The sequence below is a fragment of the Pongo pygmaeus genome, chromosome 6 (assembly GCF_028885625.2).
Source record: "Pongo pygmaeus isolate AG05252 chromosome 6, NHGRI_mPonPyg2-v2.0_pri, whole genome shotgun sequence".
NCBI classification, from domain to species: domain Eukaryota; kingdom Metazoa; phylum Chordata; class Mammalia; order Primates; family Hominidae; genus Pongo; species Pongo pygmaeus.
The window spans coordinates 65,350,792-65,363,038 of NC_072379.2; positions in this window are offsets into that span (position 1 = coordinate 65,350,792).

A 12,247-nucleotide genomic window follows, 5' to 3' on the forward strand; every position below is an offset into this window, starting at 1 on the left:
AATTTCCACTACTATTGTGTGTTCCACAACCATGGCTTTGGGGGTTGGCAAGTGCCCATAGGACAGAAAGCCACTAACTGAAAATTATTATCCTTCCCAATTGCAGATTTTTAAGAATTAACTATTCAGTGGCTTCCATCTGCTTTTGGATATTTCCAGCATCTTACATTTTTTTTTTAAATCCTGTTAAAAATTTTAAAATGGTGGATAGATTCGAAAATCACCATTACTGGAAGTCTATTAAGTGGTTAATTTTTTAAAATCTGTCTATCCGAGTGCTCTAAATTCTTTCTGTGATGGGAAAAAAGGTTACCTTTTGCTTTTTATTAACAAACAAACCAAATTCTGACATTGCATAAAAGAATGCACCGGATGAAACATTTTAAAAATGTTATTTAGAGATAGCTCAGAATTAACAGTAACACTCGTATATACATTAGAGCCTGACATTATAGGCCTTATAAGAGTGCCTATTTTAATATAATAATTTTAATGTAGATTTTATCAGGAAAATTTACTGCTTGCTATGTTCGATATGATTCCTACTAAAATTATTAGTTTTTAGATCAATAGGCTTTAGATATAAAATTATGTATTACTTCATAGGGAGTACTTTTTTCTTTTAGGAGTTGGGTTCTTTTTGACTATTACAGCGAGAGTATAAGGTATACTATTCTTTTTTGAAATTCCCTTGATTTCTTGATATTGTATTTTCTATTTGTATAGAAATTGCCTGAGCCTTATTAGCAAACAGCCTTGAATGGACTAATAGGACTAGTTATTCATGGCTGAATGCTCTGGCCAGGAAGGCAGGTTATAACAGTCAAGGGTTAGTGCTTCTATAATAGAAAAATTCTTCTGCATCATTCAACTATTATTTCCCAACATACCAATCTATAACCATATTAAACCACAAAATTCCAATATTGCTATTGCTTTAGAGTTTTTAATTTTCAGATTGTAAAGCTAGCATTGTATGGAACTATTTCATTTTTAATTTACTGTTCTAAACACCTGGGTATCATCTATTTGAAGTACTTTTGAAACTACTGAAAAAATACTAATTCTATGCCTCATTCCATCCTGAGATAACAAAGTCAGTTTTGGAAGTTACTGTTACTGAATATAGTACAAGACCCATCTAAAGCCAGGTTAATTAGGTTGATGTTAATATTGAACAAGCAGCTGTTGTTCATTATAGTGTATATCTCCTGTATTGTTTTAAAAATTGAAATCCCATGTACGCCTTCTTTTGAAAAGTATCTGCTCATGTCATTTGCTCACTTTGGGGTTGTTTGTTTTTTTCTTGTAAATTTTTTTAAGTCCCTTATAGATGCTGGATAGTAGTCCTTTGTCAGATGCAGAGTTTCCAAATATTTTCTCCCATTCTTTAGTTTGTCCGTTTACTCTGTTAATAGTTTCTTTTGCTGTGCAGAAGCTCTTAAGTTTAATTAGATCCCACTTGTCGATTTTCGCTTTTGTTTCAATTGCTTTTGGTGTCTTCATCATGACATCTTTGCCCATTCCTATATCTAGAATTGTATTGCCTAGGTTGTCTTCCAGGGTTTTTATAGTTTTGGGTTTTACATTTAAATCTTTAATCCATCTTTAGTTTATTTTTGTATATGGTGTAAGGAAGAGGTCCAGTTTCAATTTTCTGCATATGGCTAGCCAGTTATCCCAGCACCATTTATTAAATAGATAATCTTTTCTCTATTGCTTGTTTTTGTCAGCTTTGTTGATGATCAGATGGTTGTAGGTGTGTGGCCTTATTTCAGGGCTGTCTATGTGGTAAAAAGCATACGAAAAAAGGCTCAATATAACGATCATTAGAGAAATGCAAATCAAAATCACAAGGAGATACCATCTCACACCAGTCGGAATGGCTATTGTTAAATAGTCAAAAAATAACATGCTGGCAAAGTTTTGGAGAAAAGGGAACACTTATACAATGTTGGTGGGAGTGTAAATTAGTTCAACCATTGTGGAAAGCAGTGTGGCAATTCCTTAAAAAGCTAAAAACAGAACCACCATTTGACCCAGCAATCCCATTACTGAGTATACGCCCAGAGGACTATATTCTACCATAAAAACACATGCATGTGAATGTTTGTTGCAGCACTATTAACAATAGCAAAGACATGGAATCAACTTAAATGCCTGTCATTGACATACTGGATAAAGGAAATGTGGTACATATACACCATGAAATACTATGCAGCCATAAAAAAAGAATAAGATCATCTCATTTGTGGGAACATGTATGGAACTGGAGGCTATTATCTTTAGCAAACTAATGCAGGAACAGAAAACCAAATACCGCATGTTCTCACTTATTAAGTGGGAGCTAAATGCTGAGAACGCATGGACACAAAGAGGGGAACAACAGATAATTGGGCCTACTTGAGGGTGGAGGGTGGAGGGTGGAAGGAGAGAGAGGATCAGAAAAAATAACTATTGGGTACTAGGCTTAGTACTTGGGTGATAAAGTAATCTGTACAACAAATCCCCATGACATGAGTTTACCTATATGACAAACCTACACATGTACCCCTAAACCTAAAAGTTAAAAAAATGAAACCCCAAGTATCCCCAAGTTCTCCAGACTTCAGATGTCACCCCTTCCTTTTAAGACTTAAATAACAATAATTAGAGGTCCGATTTTGTAGGCTATCAGGAAGTATAGATGTCTCCTCAAATGTTTAGGAGGATCCTGGGAGGGGCACAGAGACACAACTTATTGTACCAGTCTTGGAATATGGCTGTACCAGAGATGCTTTAACAGTGATTCAAATAGCCATAGGATATTCTGCACAAAGCTCTGACTATCTTAGGGAGAAAACCAACACCACAGTTTTGCTCCTAAGCTGTTTCACCTGAGATACTTAGGTTCTTTTCTCACTCACAAAAATATAGAGAAATGGTAGTAAATAAAAGATACCTACTTAATGGGATGATTGCTAAGAAAAGGGATAATATTATGGTAGGCAGAGAAATAGCTCTTCGTCTAGATACAACATATCTTAACAAACGCTCAAGGAGCCCAAGGACTCTGCTTCACACTTCTGGGGAGAGAAGAGACTTAAAAATAGTAAGGTAGGCCAGGCGCAGGGGCTCATGCCTGTAATCCCAGCACTTTGGGAGGCTGAGGCAGGCGGATCACGAGGTCAGGAGTTCGAGACCAGCCTGACCAACATGGTGAAACCTCGTCTCTACTAAAAATACAAAAACTAGCTAGGCATGGTGGTGCATGCCTGTAATCCTAGCTACTCAGAAGACTGAGGCAGGAGAATTGCTTGAACCCAGGAGGCAGAGGTTGTAGTGAGCCGAGATTGCACCACTGCACTCCAGCCTGGGTGACAGAGCAAAACTCCATCTCAAAAAAAAAAAAAAAAAAGGTAATAATAATAATAATTCTGATTCAGCAGTTTCCTGTGTGCAGTAGGCACAGCAGTGCCTTAGGTGGGCTTGCTGTGGGATGTGGCCCTGTGTACCATTCCCAAGTCTACAGTCTTTTTCTGTAGCTCTTCCAGTGATCTTACAGGACAACTATATGGCATAATAAATCCCTTTATTTAAAGTAAAGGGAAACGATTCTATTGTTTACAATAGAGAATCCAGCTCTTTACACTTGTCATTTCTTAGTATGTCAGCTGGATCTAATCTGTTATTTGTTTATAACCTTGACAAATATTATTGGAAATCATATGACCAAACTTGTCAAGGCAATAAACTTAACACACATCTCAGTTTAGAGAAGTTTCATGAAGTGGCAGTGTTTCTCTATTTAAGAATAAAGTGCATAGTTTTTGATGGTATTTTGGCACTTAACTTTGAAATGGATTATTAGAGGCGTAGTTCAGAAAACTGATGGTTAAAGATGTCTAGAATAGCAGAAATCACCGTAATACAAATTCAATATAGAATAATAAAATATGTACACTGAAACCTTCCAACTCTAAAAGAGAGCACTTTTATGAAAAGAAAAATTCAAAACATCCAAACACTCTCCAGGTTCCGAAATTTTCTACATGATTAAAAAAACTTTTCTTACAAAACATATTCTCTTTTGAATAGTGTTTTTTTATATTGTGTGTGTGCGTGGGGTTGGAGGAGTACAGTAGCGTGATCATGGCTCACTGTAACTTCTATCTCCTGGGCTCAAGCTATCCTCCCGCCTCAGCCTCCCAAGTAGCTGTTACTACAGGCATGTGCCACCATGCCCAGCTAATTTTTGTATTTTTTTGTATAGAGTGTTGCCATGTTGCCCAGGCTGGTCTTGAACTCCTGGGCTCAAGCAATCCACTGGCCCTGGCCTCCCAAAGTGCTAGGATTACAGGTATGAATCACTGCACCCAGCCTTTATATTGTTTGTTACAAACTTCTATGGCATTACCCACAAGGCAAGTTATACATAAGTTGGGATGTACATTATGGGGTCAATATTGGTGTAAAATAATTGCAGTTTTTGCCGTTACTTTTAAGGCAAAAATAGTCTGAACATACAAAATCCCAAATATACTAGCATCAGTAGCTCATTATAAGATTAAAGCTGTCTAGATTTCTAATTTCTGAATGAATTTGAAAAGCAAATGTAAAAGCAGGATGTGGGATGAACATTTAATAACTCATTGATAAAGCTGATAGAGATTGTGTATAAATATTAGTATTAAAAAGGAACAGATAAATAAAAAACTACATAGGATGAATCAAATCAAATTTTATCCTTTATATCCTTTCTAAATCAAATATTTGTCCTGTATGTCCTTTCTATATAGGATAAATCCTTTTTATATAGGATAAATAAAAAGTAAACATTATTTCAGTTTTTTTTAAAAAGTGTGATTAATTATGATACTACAAAAAGTACAGGTAGCTACAATTAACTCTGTGATGTGTTTAATTATAATATTTATCCTATAGATGGTTTTTATTGCTTATGTATTTTTATATAGATATAACTAAGAATTCAATGAGCATTTTTTCCACTTAGTTTTATAGGTATTTTAAAAATTTTTACACACTTCATATAATTTTATGAGTGTGAACTATTTCCAGTTAACATCCAATGGTTTAAGTTATTCCCCTATTAGCTATTACCAAAACTTTGATTTGTTTTCAGTTTCATGATAATATAAATAATTGCATGACAAACATCTATGTGCATGCAGTTAATTTTTATATATAGGATTATTTTCTTAGGAGAGATTCCAGTTTAATTATTAGTAGAATTTCCTGATGAAAATTAGCTAAAAACTTTCTAAAATTAATACTCTAAATTACACTTTACTTGAAGTGAATAAACCAAAGCCCTGGAAGTGAAATATGGTTGGTGGATGGGCAATGGTATCTTTAATTTGAATTTTGTAATTACTAGTGACATTGAACAGTTTTCCATATATTTGTTAATTAGTTGAAGCTTCTCTGTAGAAAGTTATGCTGTTTGTACATTTATCTATCGAGGTCTTGGTGGTCTTTTACTTTTTTTCTTATGAACAAATTTTATAAAGATGACATTTCAACATGTGGCTTTAGACAAGCTCACAGACAGTTGAGGGAGAGGCAGGTCCCAGAGTCCATGTCACAGCCAGTGCTACATGTGCTGATTAAAATAGAAGTCAGAGCAGCAGCAGAGACCAAAGAAATAAAGATGCGAGGGTCAAAAGCCTATGTCAAAAGCCAGCTTATTGGTATTCTTGTAGTTTCATAAAAGAGTTAGTTGAACTAATTCATATTTTTGGGTGCTTCATCTTGAAGCAGCAACATAGTGTAGTGGAAAGAGTGTGAAATTTGAAACACAAAGTGCCAACTATATCTTTTATTCAAGTGCAGAGTTAGTACCAAATGGACGCTGCCACAGTTTACTATCTGTGGCTTCAGAGTGGTGGCCTGAGCTGTACCTGGGTCCATTTGAGCCGTAGCTGGTACACCTGAGGTATGCTGGGCTGGAATGTGTGGAGCAGAGACTTGAAGTGACCCTGGACAGCGAGTCTTGAGGTTCTTCAGGCACCCTGGGCCCCCCTCTCCTTTGAAATCATTCTTCCCTCCAGGCCCTGGCACTCTGGGCCAGTGATGGAAATGGCAGCCTTGAAGTTCTTCTAAAATCATTTGGGGTTACCCTTCCATTGTCTTGATGAATAACATCTGGCTTCCTTAGATCCATGCTAATCTCCTTTATCAAACATTCACTTGGCCACACCCTTGGTGTTCTTTCCTGAACATGCTTTTTTATTCTATCCATGATGGAAAACTTTCTAAATCTAAGTTCTGCTTCCCTTTTGATTATAAATTTCATCCTTAATTTGCTTCTCTCTCCTTGCATTTTACTATAAGCAGCCAACAGAAGCCATGCAGCACCCTGAACACTTTGCTTAGAGATTTCTTCTGTCAAATGTCTTAGATCATTGCTCTTAAGCTCTCTGTCTTCCACAAAGCAGTAGGATGTGAACACAATTCAGCCAAGTTCTTTGCCACTTCATAACAAGGATGGCCTTTCCTCCAGTTTCCAATACTCTGTTCCTCATTTCTAAGACTTCATCAGAATGGCCTTCATTTTTTTTGTTAACTTTTTTGAGACAGGGTCTCATTCCCATTGTCCAGGCTGGAATGCAGTGGTGTGATCTCAGCTCACCGCAGCCTCAACTTCCCGGCTCAGGTGATTCTTCCACCTCAGTCTCCTGAGTAGCTGGGGCTACAGGGGCATGCCACCACACCTGGCTAATTTTTTGTATTTTTAGTAGAGATGAGGTTTCGCCATGTTGCCCTAGGTGGTCTTTAACTCCTGAGCTCAAGCGATTCTGCCTGCCTTGGCCTCCCAAAGTGTTAGGATTATAGGTGTGAGCCACCATGCCTCACCCCAGAATGGCCTTCAATGTCAATCTTTCTATCAGTGTTCTGATCACAGCCAGTTAAGTAATCTTGAAGAAGATCCAGACTTTCCCTAAAGCTCTCCTCTTCTTATTAGTCCTCACTGGAATAGTTCTTCAGGACCCAGCCTCTACTCATTAACCAGTTCCAAAGCTGTGTTCACATTGTTAGGTATTTGTTATGGTAACACCCCACTCCTCAGTACCAATTTCTGTCTTAGTTAATTGTTATAACAAAAGACATTAAACTGGGTTTAGAAATAATAGAAATTTATTTCTCACAGTTCTGGAGGCTGGGAAGTTCAAGATCAAGGTGCCAGAAGATTTGGTGTCTGGTGAAGCCTTGCTCTGCTTCATAGACGGCACCTTCTTGCTAAATCCTCACATGGTGGAAGGGCAAAAGGGATTAATGCCGTATCCTCACATGGCAGAAGAGATGAAAGGGACAGAAATGCAAAGAAGCCTAGCTGGTTCCTTCCGGCCATTTCATAAGGTACAAATCTCATCCTAATCACCTCCTAGAGGCCCACTTCTTAATACTGTTACATAGTGAATTAAGTTTTAACATGCATTTTGGAGGGGACACAAACTTTCAAACCACAGTAGTTAGCATGGCCATGTACAGTTGTGCAGGAGTATACTTCACATAGACTATGATGCTGGCGTGTATGGTGCTCTCTAGAGCAGGGCAGTACACATCCTGTGCGGTTATATGTGGTGGCCCTAGTGATGCTAAACATAAGAAGAGGAGAGAAACAAAATGAAGGATTAGAACCACAAGCAATATCTCAGCAGGGGCTGGAGCTACACATTTGGTAGCACACCTATCCCCCCAGGTGCCCTGGTCATAGGATTCTAATTCTCAGCATGTCTGATTCACCGCATTTTATCCACACCCCAAAGTCTCGTCAATGTCTAGTACTGCTAGGTGTTTGCTGATTGTGTTGTCTTGAGACAGTTTCCGTCTCATAGTTGCAACTGAAAGTTGCTATCTGGCACAGATTTCACACAGTTCTGCCCCTGAACACTTATTGCATCCTATGAGGATTGATAAGCACACAAAGGGAGCAGTCCATCTGATTCTCTGAAAGCCAATTTAGCTAATTTACTTGTTTCCATTAATTATTTAGTTTCAGCTGACTGCTTTTCATTGTCATATCAACTGTAGTTGTTTCTGTACAAAGCTCATAATAGAATTTTGAGTGATGTTCAATTTATCCTGCCCTAGCTTCTTGTTGCAGCTGAAATCTGAGGGAAAACAGGAAGGGATACAGGCAGAGAGAGGGGAAATGGGGTGGAGGGTTGTGGGGGAAGGCTTACTTTAAAATCAAGCATCCTTATAAACTATTTTTCAGTAATATATTTATTTGTAGAGATTAAACCTCATATTGGCAAATCAGTCATTTGTTAATGGCTTTTGGGAAATTAATTAGAACCAAACAAATATTCATAAAGATTATTGGGGGTTGGTGTTTTCTTTTGTTGGAAAGTTATGGAGCCTTCATTTTGGTTTTGTTGCAGCTTGAATAAAGTCTAAGAGGTCACCAGGAAGCTTCTCAGCCCTGAGACAGAGTGAGTTATAGCAATTTATGTGTATGTACATTCTTAACCTTTTATGTCATTAACCAACATAAAATCAGATAAATGATGGGAAAACATTGATTCCCAAATACATTTCTAAAAAGAAACATGAGGCTTTCAGGCTTCTTTAGATTGTTAAGGTTTATAACTGCTTATTTCTTCAAATTTCTCATGTGGTGACAGCCGTGCCTTCCCATAATTTAGTTTTGACTCCCAGATTTTTTGAATCTCTGGCTCTATTGTCTGTGAAATGGTTCCTAATGGTGATAGTCAGAGGAGCTTTCTTTCCCTGAATGCTATTAGTGACCTAACAGAGAAGGGCGTGATTTAACTTGCCAGCTAAATGCATAACTGTAGCTGTGTAGAACAAATGAAGAGAGCATATGCTACAAGCTGGTATTCATGCGACCTTTAACATTTCAGTGATATATGGCTGCTGTGAATGTAACTGAACTATAACCAAGAGAAAAGAATTTATCTTCTCTCTTCAAAGTGTCGTAATCCTAAAGACATTATCTCACTCAATTTGTTAACAGTAAGAGCTCATAACAGTAAGAACTTGCAAAAGGATGGCAGAATGAGAGTTTTAATGTATTTTGCCAAAGGGAAATTTACCATCTGCCTGTCTTCATGAATCACATATGCTGAGAATAATATTTTACAAGATACTGACAATAAGACACAGTAATTTGTAAATGAAAATTACCGATGCTGCCCTTTTCAAAGCACTCTGTGGAATAAATCAGTACAGAAAACTATAGGATTACAAGTCAAAGACCTGAAATAGGAGAATAATAAACTACATTATTGGTTTTTTATAATTGTAATAAAGATCCCCAATCTTTAAAGTGTAATTACTTTGATTCAAACTTCACTATTTCCAAATGTACCCTTTCAATGTGCCCCTGAGATAGGTAGGCTAGGAAAATACATTATCAAGCCAAGACTGCAATAAAGTCTTATCTGCAAACATTGTCAGGCATGCAATTAAAGATCATAGAAATATGTCACTAACTAATCTGATTTCTCGGAAAGCATTCCCTATAGCACAAATCATGAAGTTGTCATTAATGGAAAACTCCAAATTTCTGTGACTTGAATTTGAAAAATATTAAAAAAAAAAAACCCTCCAAATTTCAATGTGTACAGTTAACTGAAAAATCACGATAAAATCAAAAGTCATGATTTTAACTCTTGGAAAAAGCAAAACATATCTGAAAATTGTACAAACAGTCATAAATTTGGGAATAACCAATAATTTTTTAGCAGTGGTCTTGTAATGTTCTTGATTAATCATGTGTATATCATAAATTTAGAATGAAAATTTTTCAGTTACTAAAACTTAGAAAATTAGTATTCTCTCAAAGATTGGTTTTGGAAAGGATATTAAAAGAAACAAAATAAGAGGTTTGTATAAAAAATGAGCTCTCTTCTCTCATAAATCAGCTGACTTTAGCCTGAATTAATGTGGCTAAATTAAGAGAAACCAAATTAAGATAATTTTCTATTCTTTCACTATGTCTGCGGTGATACTGATACTATGACACTTTCTTGTTGGCTTGAATGATATTAAAGATGATTTTCTAATGATAGATGTATTACATGAAAGAAAAGTCTGTGATCAGTAAGGAGAACAAGGACCATGACAATCTCCATTTCCAAAACAAGAAGTACATATTTTTCTTCTCTGAAAACGGAGTAAAAGTGAAGCTTTTGCAAAAGAAAATATATATCTTGGCAGTATTTATGCATGTTTTTTTCATAATCTATAAAGCTGAATTAAAAAATATAGCAGTGTATTAATTAGATATATTTATCTCTTAAATCTGGCAAGACAAGCCTTGCAGTTTCATAATGATCACAACAATATATGATTGACTATATGGTATATATAGTCATATACTGTATGTAATATAGTTTCTTTCTAAAGGAAGTCATTTGCATGACAATGAAGTGGCATGGGGGGCTACTTTAGAGATAATCTCAAGTGACAAAGTACATTCTTATTTAAATTCAATTTTTTACAATCTTTGATTTAAGGAGGAAAGATATTTAAGAATACCTGATGTAGAATCAAATCAATATGAATTCCAAGCTGTTAGAAATTCCAGAAGATATCAAAATTTCTTGGATGAGTTTTTGGAAGCTTCCAGAAAAAACAAAATATTGGGACAGGCTTGTTTGCAGAGAAGAATATAACTCTCAAATTATTGTCTGAAATGATAATTTCTTAAAAAATTGTAAGAATAGAGCTGTAGGTAGAAGAAATTTGAACATTTTACTAACCATTTTCATTTTGCTTGTTTTTAGTGAGTGTGGAAATACGGCCACAAAATTAATTTAGGAATAAGCTTTTCAAGCATAAGTAAGTTGTAGATTAAATCCTCAGTTTGGTGGATTATTTGTATTTATCTAAATCTGCAATGAAAAAGAGTGGATTAAATACCAAAGGAACACTATCTTGGGGTTAATTTGGTATATGACAAATCCTTAAAGAAAGATGAAGAAAGAACAAAGTGAAAATATTGTAACCCAGTATGTTGTGGCAAATACAAGCTATTTATGATTTGAACATTAGAAAGCATCACAAATTGTTCTATTTTAAGCTTGTAAAATATGTATTAACTGTTTCAGAGTAGTAAGATAGATTCTTATTTGAGTCTATATAATAATAAACTGTATTTTACTCAATAGTAATGCATAACACAATATTTAAACTTTAGGTGAAACACAAAGTAATATTTTGATGAACCCATAAGAAACTTGAGGGGAAATAAAGTATTTGAGTATTTTTATAACTTTGAGGGTGGAGAGGGCTGTGTATTTACACACAAAGGAAGAAATGCTAAAAGAAAACATGAATAGAATTGGCAACATAGAATCTTTGGTCTTTACACGTCAAAACTTAAGGACAAACAACTAATTGAGGGAGATAAAGAACATAGAATCATGCTACCAAATCAATAAAATAAACACCCTCAACTAGAGTGGGCAATACATAGTTTACAAAAAAATAAATGTAAATGACTAATAAACATAGAAATCTATTTAATGCCATAATAATTAATAAAATACAAATTAATGCACCTCTAAGTTATATTTTTCTCCTACTACATCAGCAAACCGTGTTTTTTTAAGTGAAATGATTTTTAGTGTTGGTGAAGATGAAGAGAAAGAGGCTGTTTTTTATTTTGTGGAAGCGATGTTGAGTGATAAAAATGTCTCTGGAGAACAATTTGGCTATGTATATTAAATATATATTATATCAAGTTATTGGGCAAGAAAATTCCACTTCTATTAATTCAGACGAAGGAAATGATTATAGATGCATATTGAGATATACATTGAGATTTGTGTGCAGTGATGTTCTTTGTATTTCTGCTTTGTCCTACATGAACAGCCACATTATCACGCAGGATTCCGTGATAGGCAATGAGGCATTTGGGAAGTATATAGCATTTGGCTGAAACATTATGAATAGAGAAGGTAAATCCAAATCCTGAAGGAAAATCTATTTCTGTTAAGATAAGTTGCTGTTTTTTTAAATAATAAAAGGGAGCTCATGTAATCAAACCTGCCCCCGGTGACTAATTTGTTCTCCTACATGCAATACATTACCAGAGCCTCAGAGTTGATTATTCAGGATAAAGTTTACATGCCTAAGAGTGACAGTAGCCAGCTTGACCTTGGTGAGGCAAAATGAATGATTTTAAGCCCATGCATGACCTCTATTGTGGCAACCTGGTCACTTTATTCATGAATTCCATTTTATAAGAAGACGTTGGCTGGGAAAAGAACTT